At 36.7% G+C, this 20,577-nt stretch overlaps 1 protein-coding gene across 1 annotated transcript in view; it reads left to right on the top strand.

The window, feature by feature from the left end:
• Positions 1-2,480: 2,480 nt before the first annotated feature.
• ESR1 (estrogen receptor 1) overlaps positions 2,481-20,577 on the top strand; it is a 308,851-nt gene continuing 290,754 nt past the window's right edge. Inside the window, exon 1 of the mRNA XM_039851348.1 lies at positions 2,481-2,612. The gene's annotated coding sequence lies outside the window, so the exon portion shown is untranslated. The remainder of the gene's footprint in view (positions 2,613-20,577) is intronic.

The following is a 20,577-nucleotide window of genomic DNA, read 5'->3' as shown; positions in this document are numbered from 1 at the left end:
CTTCTGTAGTGTGATGGAATCGGATAGTGTTTAGAGCAGTACTCAATTTCCATTTCACATCTTTGCTGATAAGACAAATGAATAATTCGTGCCATTAACTATGTACTCGAGTCCGGAACTCTGCCATCATCCAGGGCATCAGACAAACACACACACTCCAAATCAAAAACTTGATTTTTATTTTAACCTGGATTACTGGGATCATTGCAGGATTTTGCCTGAATGACTCAGACAGATTGCGCCAATTTCTGCTTTCCTTTGCTTGTGGAGACCAGGCTGTTAGTGGTCACTTCTGGAATGAGAAGACGTATTAAAGAAAGGTTGGAGCCTAGAATGGTTTCTAGAGTAGAATTGCCCTGCTTTACTTAAACTGTCTTCTTATTTGTTTTTCATTATCTAGTTCATCTAATAATGGTAAATGCAAATTAATTAGGAACTTTTCCTCAAAGGAGATTTTGTTTTCTGTAAGACAGCACAGAACATTTTAAAAAGTGTTAGTCCAAGCAAAGCAGACACTTTAATTTTCTTTAATTTTTAGTGATTTCATTAGAATGACAAAGATTTTTTTGTATCACTCTGTAGAAACTATTCTTACCCATTCACTGATACCCTCTCCACTTTTTCATGCCATGAAGACATATATAAAACACATGCGTTCCCATAGTATGTTCTTGTGCGATGGTTCTGGTTTTGCAGTGCGGCATTAAAATCTTGGGTCCTTGAGTTGACCACCTGAGTCCAGCTGACTCCAACTATGAGATGCTGGTATAGGTAGTCAATCTTGGTATCTCATGGTTTCTTCATTTGTAAAATGGGTTTATGTTATTGCTTACCTCATTGGGTTGTTGTGAAGCTTCTTAGAATAATATCTGACTTCTAGTATGTGCCTAGAAGATGTTTGCTATTATTTTTACTCATTACCAATTGAGGAAGTACCTATTGGAATGTAAATGAAGGTCACTAATAGTCTTTTAAGGATAATTAATCTAATTTATATTTTATATAAATTTTATATTGTGTGGTTATATTTTCTAATTAAAAAATCTATAACCTTTCGTCCAGAATCTACTGAATGTCCTATTTTGAGAACCGTTGCTCTAAGTAATTTTTTTCTCTGTATTGATATGTACAACTGATTTTAACAGGTAGCTAAATGCTTTTTAAAAAGTATAGTTCATCCATTCTGTCCCCTCAAGTAATTGAAGGATTTAGTTAATTTAGCAAAAATACTTTGCTTTCAAAACATTTAAATCATTTAAAACATTTTATTGAAGAATTTACCTTTACTAGTGACCATAATAAAAATAATCAAAAGCTAATAAACCCTCATAATGTGTTAGTATATGTGATTATTCTATTAGTAAGTGAATCTTGTTGAAATGTCATGTTTCTTAAATTAAAATATCAAATACTTTACATATTAGCTAAAATGTGTTCCCTATGTATTCTGTGAAAATTAATCTCAGACAAATTTGTGTATCAAATTATTTTATGGGTAATTCAAAAGCATAGAGAAGACTGAAGACAGTTAAGATCTTTTATTTCAAAATGTTTTAACGCATTGATTATGAAATTTTTGATTGTTTTCTTTTCTAAGCCTATTTTGAGGTTCACCTCTTGCCCCGCTACAGGTGTAGACCTGCACTTGAACATTGTAGGGTCCCTTCCACTTTCTCCTCTGCCATTCTCACCTCCAGAAAACCAGCTTTTCTTGCGATTTGTAGAGAAAAAAAAATCTAATACATTAAAAAAAAAAAGTCCTTTACAACACATACTGCATAAACCACAGCAGACTTTATGAGGTATTAAAATTTCAGTATTATTTTAAGAAATTTCAATGTTACTTGTTAGCCCCTTTTCTACTTCTGAATGTTTATCTCTAGGTAAACAAACCAAAACAAAACACCACAAACTCTTAAATGGCTGCAGGGGATGCCAGACAGTTTATGGAGAGATCATATCACAGAAGGAAGGGCTTAAGAGTCAGGTTACTGAAGTCAAGAACCTAATTAATCAGTGACAAGAAACTCAGAGTGGGTCGTTGAGTCAATGGCTGAAGGATAAAGTTATGAAAAGCTCACGGAAGACGTGTCCTCACGACTGCTCTTAGCTGTGACTAATTTTGGGTTAACAAAATTTATGTGCTGAATGAATGCTTTATTTATTTTTTCCTACTCTACAGGCCTGTCTAGACTTCAAGCTTTATTAGTAGTTCAGAGAAAATCAGCTGGATTACAGGAAAGAATTTCAGGCAGATTAAACAGATTACTTACCCCTTCTTAAACATGTGCTTTGATAGAAGTGTGAAGAACATTAGAATCGGGCCTGGTGTGGAGAGAGGAAGGCCACCCCCTCCTCTATTTTGTACAGGAGATTTTCCACTCCTAGTCAAATGGTGGTGCTAGTTCTTTAGTTTTGAGTTACTGCATTTCCTAATTTCATGGTCATAACAGCCTCCTGTCTACTACTGCCTCAGAGCCGATTTTACCAAAACTGAAAATGCAGGCTCCAGGCTCAGAAGCTCCTTAACGGGCTCGAAAGGTTAATGTTCCTTTCTCTTGCCCATTCTATAACGTAAGAAGACAGTCTTTGAATGACATTCTTCTCTTCAAGTAGGTACTCCTGTTTTTTCTCTCTCAATTTATTTATTTTCTTTTTTTGCTCTATGTGCTACTATTTACAAACATGAGGTAACTTTACAGCTTCCCTCTCATGTTAAAAGATGTTCCTTTTTCTCTTAATGCTCTAGGGATATTTTGTAGAGTTGCTGGCAAGTATTACTATGACATTAAAATGCTGAATCTAAACTCGGTACAGTGGAAATTCACTTTTGGAATAATATTCAGCTGATTGAGAAAGCAACACAACCACCCTTAACTCAGCCCTGACAGGCTGTCTGCCCACCCCAGATAATGTGTATTTATTGGATCCAGCTCTAGCTATGAGGAACTGTATAGCTGAAATGTGTTGGAATTTTAAAAGTTATTAATTGGACTGAGGGCCGGCTAGACTGAACACACTACCTGTTTTCTTAATCTTTGGTGTCGTAATTTAAGTGATCTGAATAAGCCATTATTTGTTTCCTGAAAGCAGTCAAGTTTTCTGAAAAGCTACGCAATCTAGCAAGAGAAAAGTGAGACACGCTGTCTTTCAATTGCCCTGTGATTTTAGGCACGTTGTTTTGAGTCCTGCCGCATCAGTTTGCTCTTCTGTGAAAAAAAAACTATGGGTCACTTTTTGCAAGCAGGATGGTGTGTACAGTAATGCCTCCCCCACATATAGCAGTGTGCTCATTGAGTAATGATGTGGCAGTCACTAAGGACAGGGCAGGATACTTTCATTTTGGTTAGAGGAATGCCACACGCTTCAGGAAATGTGAGTTAAGTTGAAAGTTTCATGCTTTGTCAAGAGGGTAATCATTCTGTGTTTCATCAGACATGTCCGTAAAGCCAACGTGATTTCTCTTTTTTAACTTAATAGAAGGGTTGGGCTTCATCAGGACTTGAGGTCAAGGCACCGATTCCTGTTCAAAGGTGCTAGATTTCTACTGGCATTGTGGGCCAGGTCTAATAGGTTTGCAGAGCAATTCCGAGCACGAGGTTGCTGAAAAAATCATCTGGTTTTGAATGTGTTTATGTATATATGTCTATATTCATATAAATATATATGTGGATATATATTCGTATAAATATACATATATATGTATATATACATACACATATCATATGTACATGGCGTATATTAATGTTGACTGTGAACTTATGAATATGAAGTAGAAGTATTTAAATTTTATCTTAAAATCTAGAGAGCCAAAAGAAATGAAATTGGATGGGAACTTCTGAGACCTCAGGTTCAGAGGCAATTTCTACTCTATACAAATCTTTCCTTCTCAAATGCAAACGTTTGCTCTTACAAAGACTGCCTGCTAGGCCCTGGTATGCATGGGTATAATATTCTAGAAATTAGACACAGTACGGTAGTGGTTGTTAGCTTTTCAAAGAATTTATGAACAAAAATAATAGAAATATCAGAGATGTGATATGTAGAAAAAAATGCAAAAATTTGAATACAAATATAAGGGTCATATCTACCAGTAGGATGTTTTCTAGACCCCTGGAGATATTTTTTTTATTTTTATTTTTTATTGCTTGTGACAATCAGGGAAAGAGATAAAACTCATGTGTCTTAAACTTACAGCAAGACAAACTTGAACAATTATCTTTCATTTCAACTAACTCTGTATCTTTCATTTGGTTTCAGATTTAGAGCTAGGTATCCTTCCTCCCAAAACTCACTAAACCTCTGTACAATAGGAATATTCACACTGGGTGCCTGCTAAATACTTTTATATTACTATCTGTGGGTTCTCTGCATATTTGTCTGTATTCATTTAGCCCAGTTGGTCAGAACAACTTCTGGGTTTCAGTGGTTGGGCTTCAGTTTGCTTTGAACAGAGAACACCTTTGCTTCTTGGTTGTTGACTGGATACTAAGAAAAGAGGCAAGAACAACAGTGACCCAGCTCTGAGAAGACTGTCCACATTGTTTGTATAGTGTTCGTGGCACATAGTTCATCAACGGCGGTTGAGATGTAGTGTTCATGGCGCATAGTTTATCCACGTCGGTTGAGATGTGGTCCTGCCCATCATCATTATCAGGGCTTGCACTATCTATTCACTCTTAAAAGTATTTTACTAGAAAGCTTACATTTCTGCTCAGCTCTTCCATAGCAGTACCTTTTTCATGTGGACTCAGACATTAGGTAGTTTCATTCTAATCCACAGGAGACGGCTGAGGCCAAGCCATAGCTCCCACCACTTCCTAGCTGGGTGATTTTACTTCTGGCCTCAAATTCCTTATCTGCAAAGTAGAGATATTGTGACTAGCTGATAGATATAACTGTATGGAAAAAATAAGATTAAACCATTCATTAAACTACTTGCAATCTTCAAGTGTTAGAAACTCAACATGACAAACTCATTTTTATTCCAAGCCTAGCACAGTGCCTGATAATAAATGCTGGTTGAGTAAACAACCAGAACTTATGGTCAGCACTGTAGCTGCTAGGGGTTTGTGTCCATCTGAACATAACGGAGATCTTGACCTGAATAAAAAAAGGCAATAAATCCACCCAGCTGAGCATGCCACCTGTTGACATGCCGTTGCTTTTGTAATGAACAAATAAAAGTGTTGGGAGAAAAAGCATGGACACCCCCAACATCCTTCCCTCGATTATTCATTTCCTTTGTGACTCTAAGGATAGTGACATTCCTTTGCGATGAGAAGAGTAGCAAAAAGAATGGCAGATTCTTGCTGTGACAAGGATGTCAAAAACCTGTTAAAATGCTTCACATTTGTTTTGACATTAAAAGGGAGCATTTTGCTTGGTTGTCGGGCAAGCTATGAATTTATGCAGATGTGGCGTTGTATGCTAACTTTTAATTCAACTTGAAGCCAGAGACCCGGGATAGTCCCCTCCTCACCGTCTCAGCAACAAATATTTAGTGTCCATGAGGTGGTAATAATAGCAATTATATTAGCACATAATGTTTAGGGAGTTCTTTGTGCGGTGCTTTTTATAGGCATTATCACACTGAATCCTTATAATAATCTCAAGTAGTAAATAACAATGATTCTAATTTACAAATGAGAAAACTAAGGCTTTGCAAAGTTAGATAATATGTTCAATATTAGACCACTTTATAAGTGACAGTCCTAAGACTCAAAGATAAGCTTAGCTATATTCAAAGCTCATGCCCTCAGCTATTACGTGATAGAATATTAATTTCTAAAGTCTTGATCAACATGATTCTTGCCTTGGAGAAGCAAGCTGAGCATCTAGGGCTGATAAGAGAATATTATATATACCCTTTTTAAGCCTCAGTATCTTCGTCTGTAAAAGGGGAATAATGATATCTGACTTACAGAAGTTTCATAGCTATTGATGAGGATTAAATCAAATAATGTATGTAAAAGAGCTTTGTAAAAGTTCAGGTTTATAAAATACAAGTTTTTATGTGGAAGGTATAAATGACTAGTTAGTTACAAGGAAAATCTTGTCACCAAGTGACCGAGAGTAGCCCTGGTGTAGTGCTATGAAGTGGGTATGAGGGGCGGGTTGATTTATGTCCCCACGGACTGAGAGCATGTGCCATGGAGGAAGTGTGGGTAGAGTCCAGGCATGCGGCAGAGCTTGAATGTGAGTATGGCAGGCAGGATGGGCGGTAGGTAGACTCACAGATCCTGCCTGTCACCTCTCTGAGTAATCCTCTCCCTGGATCTCCCTGTAGTCTTCGGGAGGTTCTCTGACTTTTTGGAGAAGACAAGTTGACGAGGAGCTGCCCCAGCCTTTCTGTTATGAAAAACCACAAATATTCTTAGCGGTTGCACATCTGGAGCCTCATTTTCCTCCTCCCAGTCTTCAGGTGCTTCATCTGGCTTCACTCTCCTGTTTATAGCTGTCGCCAACTCTCAGTTCTTGGGGTTTCCTGCTAAGAATGCTAAGAATGAGGCGCAGTCTTCCAGCTTTCCCTTCCTGTAACCTGAAGACAATGCCCAGGTTTTTTGTGGGCACTGCCAGTCACAAGGGGAAAGAGACAGGCCGCAATAGAAAAACAATCCCGGGGAAGTTGAAGGTGTAAGACTTGCTTAGTCTATGTACTCTTGGTTCCTGTTCTAGGTTCCTGCCCTTTGCTGGAGTAGTAGATTGCCACTGGATTGTGGGTACCTGCCCCATCCCATCTGACCATTCTCTTATCCAATGGCCAGTGGCTGAGCTCACTAAACACACCTCTTCCCCTCGTTTGGTTCAGAAGGTGCCCTCAGAGTTCTTTGCAAATGGATAATCTGCATTTCTGTGACCCTTCCTCCCCCTGCTGTTGATAGAAATGGCCTCATTGGAGTATTTCCTTTCTTAATTTCGATAAAGGCACTAAGAAATCCACAAGCAATTTTGAGTTCGTCTTACAGAAAACACTTGTCTTTTGTACTCTCACTTTTACTTACTATAGCCAATCATTCGTTAGGAATAATTTTCTGAAAACCAATTACAGAAAGATATTTAATAAAGATGATCACATCAAAGATAATAATTCATTTTAACATATTTCACTTTAAAACCATGTGACAAATACAGATATAAATTTCTTTTTTTTTTTACATAAAATTTTGAAAATCCTACTGCATTTTTACTGATATTTAGAGATTAGGGTTACTCAGAATCCAATATAGTTCAACTTGACACATATTTTAAATTCTTTTCCTGATTTTATTTAGGGAATGAGTAATATTTATAAGGGCCCCGCTGTGGTTTATTAAGTCTGTCCCAGAGTCTCTACTCCCAGCCAGACTGAAAGTGCAGAGATGAGTTTTTGCAGGTGTGCACTCCAGTGCCTTGGGAGGTGCGGGGTACACCGGGGATTTGGACATAATTGTGGTGGCAGATAGAGCCTGACATGTTCCTTGATCCGGAAACACTCATTATCAGTTATCGTCAGTATGGGCCGTGTGATTGTTGCATAATGACTATAATATGTACTGCAGACCATAGTCTCACATAATATACAGTAGAATAGAATGTGAAGAGTGCTTTGGGAGCGATGAGCACCATGGCGTGGAAGGGCAGAGAGGGGAGACAGTTTCTGGTTGAGGGGATGTGGGGGAGGGGTTGCGGGTAGAGGGATGTTAGCAGAGATGGAGGAGATGGTTTGGGATGGTTGCACGTAGGAAGTGACATTTGTCTGTGACCTTAAAGATGGGTAATGTTTACACAGGAACACACAAGGAAAGGGAAGACCATAAGCTAAGGCATGGTGAAAAAGGTTTGGGGGAATGGCTAGCCAGCCTGACAAGAGCACATGTCAGAAGAGTACAGGGAGATGGTATGAAATAGCTCAGGAATGGAGAGTTAAAAGTCATATTTTTTGGACTTGCTAGTGTGGGCATGAAATATTTTTTTAAGTGGGGTTGGAATGAAATATAAACTTATCCTTAGGAAAATACTGTGTAGATTGAAGTTTTCATTTGAAGAGTGAGTACATCAATTTGGAGGTGATTGGAATAGTGCAAGAGAGTTAAAATGCAACTTAATAAATCATTTAGGACTTGCTTTTTGAAATCATAATCATTTTATGGTTGTAAAGAAGATTTTGTTCCAGAAATGATTAGTGGAGAAAGAAATAGGTTGGAAGTTAAAAGGTATTACTCTGTCACTGATGTGCTAAGTAAACTTAACAAATATCTTGTATACTCAATGTTCTGCTTTCCCATCTGCAAAGTGGGCATTATAACTAGCAAACTTCCATCAAAGAGTCTGCTAGTGATACAATAAAGACTAAGTGATATGAAAAGTAGAACACCTCATATATGTGTAAAATGTTATTTACTTGGAATGTTTTTCTAGTAAAATTATTTGATTTGGACAAGACATAAAGTCAGAAGAAAATTTCCTATAGCTATTAGATCAGATTAAAATTATTATAATTTGTTTATATTTATTAACTGGTGCTTTATACTGGATACTGAACAAATCTTTAAAAATTCTTTTATTGTAATAAGAACGCTTAACATGAGGTCTACCCTCTTAACAAATTCTAAGTGTATAATATATTATTATTGACCATATGTACAATATTGGACAGTAGATCTCTAAAGCTTATTCATCTTAGTACCAACTTCATGAGTATTGATTAATAACTCCCATTTCCCCTCCTCCCCAGGCCCTGGTAACCACCATGCCAGTCTCTGATTTTATGAATTTGACTATTTTAGATATGTCATTGAAGTAGAATCATGCAGAACTTGTGTTTCTATGACTGGCTTATTTCACTTAACATAATGTCCTCCAGGTTCATCCATGTTGTCACATGTTCATCCGTGTTGCAGAATTTACTTCTTTTTAAGGCTGAATACTATTTCATTGTGTGCATATACCACACTTTACTTATCCACTCATCTGTTGATGGACATTTAGGTTGTTTCCACATTAAACAATTTTGAATAGTGCTGCAACGAACATGGGAGTGCTAATATCTCTTCCAGGTCTGGATTTCAGTTCTTTTGGATGTATGACCAGAAGTGGGATTGCTGGATCATGTGGTAGTTCTATTTTAAATCTTTTGAAGAAACTTTACCCTCCCTTGCATAATAGCGGCACCATTTTACATTCCCATAAGAGAGTGCAAGGGTTCCAGTTTCCTCGCATCCTTACCAACACTTGTTGTCTTTTGTGTTTTTGATAACAGCCATCCAGACAAGTGTGACTGATATCTCGCTGCGGTCTTGATTGATCATAATGAGCATTTATTCATATATCTGTCGGTCCTTCGTAGTCTTCTTTGGAGAAATGTCTGTTCAAGTCCTTAGGATATTTTTTAATTGGATTGTTTGTTTTCTGTTATTGCATTATATGAGTTCCTTATGTATTTTGGAGACTAACCCCTTATCAGATATATGGTTTGCAAATATTTTCTCCCATTCTGTAGGTTGTCTTTTCACTCTGTTGTTTCCTTTGCTGTGCAGACTCTTTTTAGTTTGATGTAGTCCTGCTTGCTTATTTTGTTTTCGTTGCTTGTGCTTTTGCTGTGATATCCATGAAATCCTTGCCAAGCCCATGATGTCATGAGACTTTTCTTCTATGTTTTCTTCTAGGAGTTTTACGGTTTCAGGCCTTACATTGAATTCTTTAATCCATTTTTAGTTTATTTTGTGTGCTGTGTAAGATAGCATCTAATGTCATTTTTTTTTAAGGGCGGATATCCAATTTTCCCAGCATCATTTGTTGAAGAGACCATACTTTACCCATTGCATTTTCTTGACACCCTTGTTGATCAGTTGACTATATATGTGTGGATTTATTTAGGACTCTATGTCTTATTGGTCTGCATATCTGTTTTTATGTAGTACCATACTGTTCTGATTACTGTAGTTTTGTAATGTATTTGAAATCAGGAAGTTTTATGCCTCTAGCTTTGTTCAAATTGTTGAAGCTCCATTTCCCTCACTTATGGAATGAAGGCATTTGACCAGGAAGCTCTATGGTCCCTGGGGCCATATCAGTATATGATTCTACAGATATTGCTTTCAACAATCTCCATTTAGAACAATGAGTTGAGATACTGATATAAATACAACGAAATCCATAGGTATATATGCTAGGAATAAAAGACAGACATGTCATCATTTCATTGATTTTATGACTCCAGTTGGGGAAAAAAAAAAAGACTGATATCTCTTGCAGCTGCCTAAAGTGCTTTATACTTATGGGAACGGGGGTACTGAATTCAGTGATTTGAGGGTAGAGGGAAGAAGTCAGATTGTGCTTTCTCTTTTCCTCTTTTTTCTTCTCTTCTAAGGGGAAATAAAAGGCAAAGATACCAATTAAAAAAAAAAAGAAAAGGCAAAGACTTATTGGGGTTGGGTCTTAGGGGTAAAGCCCAACACACTAAGTAATTTAATTTTAGTTACAATAAATCTCAAATGATGATACTATAGTCTTGAGAATGTTTCATGATGGACAATGCCTGGCCTTTGCATTTTAACAAAGAAGTACAGGGAGAGGGTTGACATAATATTCAGCATGAAGAACATTGCTCACGTTGGTTTGTCGGTCTATTCCTCTAGATCGTTTAGGCTTCACAAATCAAAAAACTTCAAATTTAGTTTGTGAAGAAAAAGATTCATGGGAGAATGTTTTCTAGGAAAGGAAAAAGCAGAAAGCAAAGGTCTCTTGCTTACCATGGCATACAAGTTGCATAAGCAATATTAATGTAGCTGAGTAATAATATTTCAGAGCAGTTCACAAATTATTCATGTTCGGACTATGAAGGCCCCTTGCTTCACTTCCTTCTCACCAGCTGGATTCTATCCATTTTACTCCTCCCTCATCACTTGGAATACAAGCAAAATTTAAATATGCCAATTTTCTGCTTGTTAGCAGCGATGGTGATATGTTCAGTAGGGACAGGGGTTTATACTGTTAAATACAAGGAGGTTTTTGGATTGTCTGAGGCTTTAATTTGTTGATGGGATTCCTAGAATCCACTACCACTGATATTTGAGAACTGAGTACATTAGACAAGTTCGTAGGTTTACAAAAGCATAGTTAACAAGGGCTGCGCTTGATTTTCTTATCCGGCTCTTTCGTTCTAAATTTATTGCCAATTTTATTTATCAGACTTATTCTCAGAGGAGTGGTATTTGCTATGGCCACAAGGAAACATCTGTGAGCTTAAACCTTAGAGGCAGATAGCCAGTTAGAACATTTGGCATATGAAGCTAAATTGCAGAAGAAAAAAATTAATCAAGGCAACCCTTAAAATTATCAGGAAGGCAACTAAAAAAAATGTCTTATCAGAGACAAACTGAAGTATTGAGTTCATGTTAATGAAGAAATGTCAGAATCCACAATGAATCAACTAGGAGTGTCATATGGCAAGTTTGGACGCTGATGTCAATCTCTACTGCTAGGATTTATGGTAGGTTATATAATAGAATCCTGAGTTCTAAAAGATCAAAGAAAAATGCTGGCTCTTTCTTCATCCATTCTTTTAGGTCAAGCCTACCCAGCAAGAAGCCAAGTGGAGAGTCGAGAAATTATCTGAAGTGGGTAGTAGAGACAGCCAAAACCAGATAATACACAACCAGAAAGTCACCATGGAGGGAAAATGTGGACCGAAAATAGAAGGGATGAGGGGAAAATGCCAAACAATTTGGTCAGTGTCCAGTCTAAATTCACTGGATAACAGCCAATTCCTTACTTTGTGTAATTATTCAGAATGAGCCTAAAAGGCTGGGGTTGGAACAAAAAAGAAGATGAGTTCACTACCAAGGTCGTTGCATGTTTGTGCAAAATTTCCCTGTATCCGGATCACTATCTGTGACGTGTCGAATTCTGAGTATTTCCGGGAATTGGATTTTGCTATTTTAGGTTGCTGAGTTGAGATGATTGAGGAAGCCCATATCATCTGTAGACTCACATGGAGAACAATTTTCTTTCATAGATTAATTGAATGTCATAGTTAATTAGCCTTTTAAACCCCACAGCATACACTTATAAATTTTCCATTGAAAACTCTGATTCTTTCTTACCTTTATCGTTTTGTCGTGTGGCAATTTCCATATCACCTTGATTTTAGTAGAATATAATCAATGAAGTATATGAGCCCACTAGAATAGGATTAGCACTACTTTTAGTTAAAAAGGCAACCAAAGTCTCGGATCAATGTGGTATTTTTTTCTTCTATTTGATATGGAAACCATAAACTGCTTTATTGGAGCAGATTCTTCCTAGACCTAAAATACAGTTATGAGTCCACTGGCCCCTGTAAATCTGCTATGTGTACCTTCTGGTCCTGAAGACTCCTTAATTCTATTTGTTGCAGATGGAAAAAAACAAAGTTAAGTTAAACGAGTATTTTTTCACTCTATAATGTCTTGTATATTTGAAGCCATTAGATAGCATTTTACAAACAAACAAACAAACAAACAAACAAACAAACGAAATAACCCAGGACATTTTTTAATATCTCAGGCTGATGTTTGAAATCCATAGTGAAAATTGCCTATGGAATATTCTTGAAGCACTCCAAGGGAGTCTATTAGAAATGTATTATAATCAAGTAAAAATTTAAGAAGAATTTTACACGCAAGTAAGTATTAAGAAAGTTGTTTTACAAGTAATAGGATAAAGGTGTGTGTTAAACGGCATTTGCTAAATTCCTCTCTTGCTCTGTGAACTGACTGCTTTTCCCAATGTATAGCAATGTCTGAATCTCGGCGGTAAACCTGTACCACGCAGCCACAGCAGGTGCAGCTCTGCTGCTGAACATGTGTTTGGAGATATTGGGGACCAAGGCTTTTTGCTCTAATGGCAAATCTGATCTTCCGAAATGGAAGTCATCCTATGGACCTGAGTTGACATAGTGGATGGTGGCCTCTGCATTCTGCATAAATGCTTGCTACTGGTGTCAGTGGTAATTAGCGGATGCCCTACTTAGCTTTGTAAAATAATATGATCAGGGAATTTGAGCTGAATAGACAAGTGAAACACTGATTTTTCATTGCCTATTGCTCAGCAAGACTCCTTTTATCCTTATCCACCTTGTTTTATGTAAGTGAGGAATCAAATCAACTTTAATTAAGAAAGTTGTTAGAAACTACCTATATCATTCTTTTGCTCCCTCTTAATAACAAAATGAAGAGGAAAACTAGAAAGACTTAAGCACAAAACTTCTTCACATTGCCCGGGACTGTTGTACCAAATCTTAGCCTAGCTCTTTTTGAGAAAAGATGTAGATATTAATCTGAATTTTCAATCACCGCCGAGGTATGTGTGAACGTACTAGTTTCCTCTTTCTCCTGACAGCTGCTTCCACAAATACTTAAGACCTAATTTGGCCATTTGGTTTGGAGAATAATTTTTCATTTAATTTCTGTGATTATCAAGCATGTATTGCCAGGGACTTTGCAATATGCCTAGTATCTGATGAACACTCCATGTGTGCTTCTCCAGTTGAAGTGAAGGATATAATCTGTGAGCTATGACTATGTAAAAAAAACCCCCTCCATAAACTGTGTGTAGTTAGAATTTCTTTACATGTTATCAGGGAGGTTAGTGAATTTACCTACACTACTTAATAGTACATTTTACATACACAAAACCTAAACTATTTTTTTTCTCATTTATCTTTTTAAAAAATTCTATTTAATTTAGTCTCAAGTATACGGTACATTGGTTAGACATCTATATAGTTCATAAAACAGTCCCCTCAACTGCACCCTCCGTCCTCTGGCCCTCCACCTAGCCATCATATTAATGCTAACTGCATTCCCTATGTCACGCTCCCCATCCCCGTGACCAACTATCGACTACTAATTTGTCCTTCTTTAACCAAACTATTTTTTAAAAGCCCTTTTACCTCATGCTTTCTCCTCTCAGTGCTTTACGATAGCTGCTATCAAGTGAAAGTATTTTCTGACTTGAATTTCTAAACCACCTTTTTTTCTTGCTAATGTATGGTGCTGACAAGAAGCAAAATTTGAGTGTGCGTTTAATTTAAACCTAAAATAGGAGAACCTCTTCAGAATATAGACTCGTATATTCAGTTACCTACCTAAAAATAGAGACACAATTCTTACGTTTTCAATCATGGAGAAACATTTCTATTGAATTTAATTATTCAAAGTGACAAGTGGAAGTTTCGCAAGGAGGAAAAAACCTATTAGGTGGACAAGTAGCCATTTTATTTGTATTTGTGATCACCAAGTAGTCATATCATTTTTTATTTAAAATTTAAAAGAGAAAATAACTTCCTGACCTTCAAGTCCATTTCTTATTTCCTCCACAGAACACTTCTAAACTAGTTAGCAAACCTCTTGAAAAGACACGCATATATTACAAATAAGGTACAAGTTGTCATCATTGCCTAGAAGCCAACTTGAGAGGCTGTGTATTTATTTAGCAGTTTGCAAATCCAGTACCAGGTATGTGATATAAATGATTAAAAGCTCCTCTGATTTGTAAATACCATGCTACCTTTCAAAATGTTCAAAAGCACAGGACATCTGAGTCAACCAAGTAACACCATAAGGCTTGTATTTATGTGACCTGCCCAAATTGCAAGGGATCGGGGCTGTGGTGTGAGACACACATGGTCTGTCTGCCTGTCAGCCACAGATGCAGTGGCCTAAGCCTGGTGTCACTAAAGACCAGACTGGTATACACTGCTCAGTGTGGTAACTTGCTCATTGCAGAGCTGGCCTGTTTAGTGAAGCATTTCAGGAAAATTTCAGCTGGCCTTTGTCCACCCTGCTGTATAGGAAATGGAGGTTTCTAGGCAAAGACTTTACTTAGTGACTAACCAAAGTGTTAAATAATGTCACCAGTGCCAGACTTTGCCACTGTCCTCAAAAGTGCAGTGGGGTTGGTCCAGGGAGTTCTCAGGGTGGAGCTATGCAACTGGTCTTGGGGACTCAGAACCCACGGTCTCTGCCTGGGCACACCTGGCGGCAGGCTGTTTAGGGGCACCCGCAGGAACTCCTCTGGTGCAGGAATTTTAAACAGCTATCACTCTAATCCTTGTATTCAGAGTCTGAGTGGCTGTGGGTGAACCCTCATGTAAATCGCAGAACTGTGAACAGGGTGAACTGATGTAGCTTCTTCCTTCCAAGGAGACGATGCCTGTAGCTATTTGCTAGCTCAATGCAGACAGCTAGCTAGTTTAAAGAGCAAGGAGAAAGGCAGTAGAAAAAGAGGAAGGAAGGAAAATGCTTTTTACAGAAAGAGTGAGTCCTCTATCCAACTGAGGCTGAAGAAAGTAAAATAAATAAAAATCACTAGTTTTTCACTATGCTACCCCCTTTCTTGCTTTTTGTGTTTCTATGCACTTGTCAGTCTTTGAGTGGTTTTATATCTGAAGCTGATTATTCCAAAAGGATACGCAATCGCTGGGACTTTGAGAGAGGTCTAAAACAAAGCCATAGGGATTCTAGATGCCATTGAACTTGTTGTGTAGCTATCTGAATAACTATGTCACTTAGGTATAACGCTGGTCACATTCCCCTATTTTTATTGCCTTTTCATTTACTAATAACCTATAGCATCAATGTTATTCTACTCACAAAGGTATTTGACTCTATTAATATTATATGTTGGTCTTACATAAAAAGAATCTAAGGACTAAAGAATAAAATACATAAAATGCATGTTAGTAGGTTACTGTAGTGCCCATATGTGGGGCTGTTCTCCAACTTTCTTTTCTTCCTTCCTTTTTTCCTTCCTCCTTCCCTTCCCTTCTTTCTTTCTTTCCTCTCTCTCTCCCCGCCTTTTCTTTCAGATCTAACTCTCAAATTATAAAAATCAATTTTTTAAAGTTTTGTTTCTTTTATGATCTACTTTGCTTGTTTCTGGAGTCAGTTCTGTCAAGTAATACAATGACGGTAACATGATCTCTACACTTATTGCCCACATTTTCTGCTGGCCATGATGCTTTGCACCTGACAGAGAATAGCTTATATAGTCACAACAACAACTCCAGGCATGGCTATTGTTATACCCACTTTCTGGAGAAGCAAATCAAGGCCTAAGGAAATCAAGTAATTTGCTAAAGACTATTCAGTTCATAAATGGGATAAGAAGATTTCAACTTAGAACAGTTACCCAGAATTTTAGCTACTATATATATGGGTTTGCAGGTTATGTTTGCAGGTAAAGGGTTTAGATGCTGAAGGAAATATAGAAACAACATAAAAAGGAAAAATCTTCTTTGAGAAGCTTATAATCCATGGAAATTAGAGCTCAAATAGCTGCTTTGAAATATTTGTTTTCCCACTTCATGGAACAAATTGATATGAATTCCTATTTACTGTCTAGAACTCATCCAGTCAAGATATGAACTCCTAGGCTAAGACTTAATAGCATGTGGACAGTGCCTTTTCTATTTTTCATCATCGTATGAATACATTTTCCTACTTGTTAATGACACCTAATAGAGTTGACTAATTATATCTGGATCAGTTTTGCTTAGCAAAAAGACAGCAGGCCAGGATTGACTGACCAATATCTTCATTTATCAAGTTCAATTCCCATTCTGACTTCTCTCCCACTAGTGAAAACATGTCACCAGATTCGATCTCAAGATAGAGATGTGAAGGGGTCCTTTAACCAGTAAACCATAGTCATACCATCAGGTTTGCTTTGGTAATTATGTTTGACATAGATTAATGACAAGCATTATTTTGGGGTCCCTGGGCCCATATAAGCTAAAGATGGCAAGAGATGACTCAGAGGTATAAAGACTGACAGACAGAAGGATGATCCACAAAATTGGTAAATCACACATGGAAAACCAAGAACCGAATACAATATAACAATGCGTTCATTTCCACTAATAAGTAAGATCCCATTATGTTCTCTTCACTCTCTATTTGGGTCAAATTACTTCTTTGGTGTATTTCCATTCTTACTGGTACTTATTTGCTGTGATTTCTCCCAGTTTTGACTCTATCTTGTGGCTTTAATCTTGTCTCTAAGTAAATTGCAACCCAGTAAATATATTCCAGTATTGTTTATTATAATTCTTGCCTTTATGCCAGGTACCAAGGGAAGGGACTTCTTTTATTAATTTATCTATCTGGATATGTGCCAACAGCAGCCCTAATACACACTTTGATTATAGTTGGTTAGGTCCAAAAGATTCGGTTTTGTTCAATCAATTTATTTTGCCCTGTCTACATAACAGTGCCACATTGCTAATTATAGTAGTTTTCTATTCATATTGTTGACTTGACACATAGTAGCAAATAAGATGAACCAGAATTTTATATCTAGTCTGAAGGTATATCTATCAACAACAATATACTCTCATAGGAAGTAAAAATTTTAGTCATCTGCAAGTTTAGGTTCCATGATGTCGAAAGGAGCTGGACACCAAAAGCTAGAAACAGCCGAGGACACTCACGCACATATCTGTGTCTAATGTTTCTTCCTATTACAACATTCAGTCATTGTTCTGGCGCCTATTTAAATAATAATAAGTTATTGACCAACAAAGTATAAATAATATTTTGTTACTAGTTGAATATTGGAAAAATTTTCAAAATAGTTTTATGATCTTTACTCGGTTCAAGCATGCTGAACACATTTCTTCTAATTGTTTTGGCAACCAGGGAGATTTGGCTAGAGTGTTTTTAAAAAATCCACCCATGTTGCCGTTGATCTTTCTTCAGTCCCACTGGGCCATGGGAGCAAGACGTAGTGGGAATAATCTAGGTTGCGTCAACGAGGAAGAGAAAGTCCTTCCAAGGGTTGGGTGGAGAGGAAGGTGGGAGGAAGAAACATGCCTCTGAGGGCTGATATTGATCTTGTTGGCCAGTTGGGTCGTCTCAGAGAAGATTTTCTGGAATAGGAACAAAGCTTATTGGTTATCCTCACGGTGCCATGAGACTTCATCAGCTTCCTTCACTGCAGGCTCATTTGCCTTCCACGCTAGTGCCTTTGCCTTGCATTTCAGCTGACGTCCTTTCTACTCAGGGGGAGAACCAAGAGAGAGGATGGAGGGAGTGTTTCTGATTTTGAGGCCTCAGACCAAACTATAAAAATCTGCTCTGACTGGAGATCTGAATAAATAAAGTTGACTGTTGTTCAGTAGAGGTAATATAAAAAATCCAGCTCTGCTGGTTTTCATAGGAAGGCTTTCTATGTAGCCTCTCTGAGAGCTGTCTGGATTCATCCTCACGACTTATAGGGTTCCAGGACTTATAGGGTTCCAGGGTTTGTATGATACTGGGGGGGACAGTTTGTGAATCTAGGGGGTTCTGAGCTTCAATTTTTATCCAGATGATGTAGACACAGGTTGATGTGGCTGAGTGCCTTGGCACTGCTTTCTAAAGCTGAAGGAGCATCGGAGGAAGGTTATGCTTCGTAACCTTGAATTGTCTAGAAGTGGCCATTCCATTCCATTCCATTCCATCCATTCCGTTCCGTTCCATTCCATTCCATTCCATTCCATTCCATTCCATTCCATTCCATTCCATTCCATTCCATTCCATTCCATTTCATTCCATTATTAGTTTCAAGTATACAGTACATTGGTTAGACATTTATATGGTTTATGAAACAACCCCCTGGACTACTCTTTCCTCTGGCTCTCCACCCAGCCATTACATTGCTGTGTGGCCTAGGGAATGCAGTCAGCATTCTTCACTTTTAAATCAATTCTTTACCTTATGCTTTCATTTAAAAATAGTTCTGTTTTACATAGAATGCATGTTAATTTTAACATATTTTGAAGAGAAAAGAATAAAGATGTAAATAGAAATCACCTACATGTTCACCAGCCATAGATGACCACTAATAATATTTTATTTTAGCCTTTTGCTTAGTATGTATGTATGTGTGTATATGTATATGCATTTATTTATATATATTTGTATATTAAATAAAATAAAAAAGCCCCACAATATAATGTTAACAAAAACCAAAAACACAACACAATTTTCATATACATATGCTTACACAAATTATGTAGTTTGCAAATGAAAACTGTGTTGTATCTTGGATTTTCATTAACATTATATTGTATAGTATATACGTATAATAACATATATACATAATATCACACATATGTATATGTACACACACACGTACACACAAGTATTTAGTTTGCAAGCTGAAATTATGTTATATCTGATAGAATTTATTTAACACTAGAATTTATTTATTTATTTTAACAAACATTGTTGTCCACATCTCTGTTTATTTCCTTATAAATAATTCCTAAAAGTAGAAATATGGTGTCAAGGGGAAACGCTACTTTTAAAGTTCTTGAGAGGGGTTATTGACAGATTTCTCTAATTTCCTTTTAAAACATTGTTATTTTTTAGAAACTCTCTTTAAAGTTTTCCAGCAAAAATTGTACACAATCTTATCTAGAAATCAGCTCATTATTTCGATGGGCTATGTCAACTCTGGTCCTTGTCCATTAACTTATTCTATTATTGATTATTTCCTTAATATAATGGATAGAATTTTATTTTCTATATATTTTTGTTGTTGTTGTGCCTTGCATATTTTCTATTATGGTACAGTCCTTTTTGTCTTTCTTCTTCCCTTCTTTCTGTTTTTCTTTTTATTTTGCCTGTACCTTTTCAGAGAAACCAATGAATATATCTTGATGTGTTCCTTGGCTCCTGTCTCCAGGTCACATACCCCTATACAAACATGTACACTGATATACAGAAGAATGGACCCTAATAATCTTAAAATGTGGGATCAGATTTTATACACAGTATATAAATGTGTGTGTGTGTGTATTATTCCGTATCTTGGTTTTCTCACTTTGAAATATATTTTGGATATTCTGAGAAAGATAGATCTATCTTATTTTCTTCAACACTTGTATAAGGTATAAATTTGCTAAAATTTATTTAAGTTTTCGGCTACCCAAAAGCATTTTGTCCTGAAAAGTTTTCAACACATAAAAAAGTGCTGTCACTACAAATATTTGTAGACACATATTCTTAGCTATTGGTGGTTTTATTTTTATGGTTTAATTTCCAGAAGTAGAGTCACTGATTCAAAGGGTATGCATATTTTTAAATTTTAATGAATTTTCTCACATTAATTTCTAAATATATAGTAAATCACATTCCCCCTAGTAATATTTGAGAATATCATTTTGCTCACATTTCCAATGCCCTTTTAATTCTCCAATGTGTAATCCTTGCTAGTCTATTGAGTAGGCATTATTAATTAAGTTTTAATTTTCTTCACTTTTAATGTGGTTGAGTATTTGTTCATATTACTATTGTTCCTTTAGATTTCCTTATCTGTTAATTACCTGCGTGTATTCTTGGCCCATTTCCCTACACATAGTTGCTTTTTCCTTATTAATTTGTAAAGGTTCTTTGCATGTTATAGATTTGTCATATTAGTTGTTCTGTCTTTCCCCGTTGATAATTTATTCTTTGATTTTATTTTTCTAATTTTCTGCCCCAAAATTTAAAGAATAGTTTTATGATATTACATCTCCATCTCTTCCTGTATAGAATCTGGGTTTCCTGTCTTACTTTAAAATATCTT

This window comes from Pteropus medius, unplaced genomic scaffold (assembly GCF_902729225.1).
Source record: "Pteropus medius unplaced genomic scaffold, Ma_sr-lr_union100, whole genome shotgun sequence".
NCBI lineage: Eukaryota > Metazoa > Chordata > Mammalia > Chiroptera > Pteropodidae > Pteropus > Pteropus medius.
This window is presented reverse-complemented; position numbering and strand designations above follow the sequence as displayed.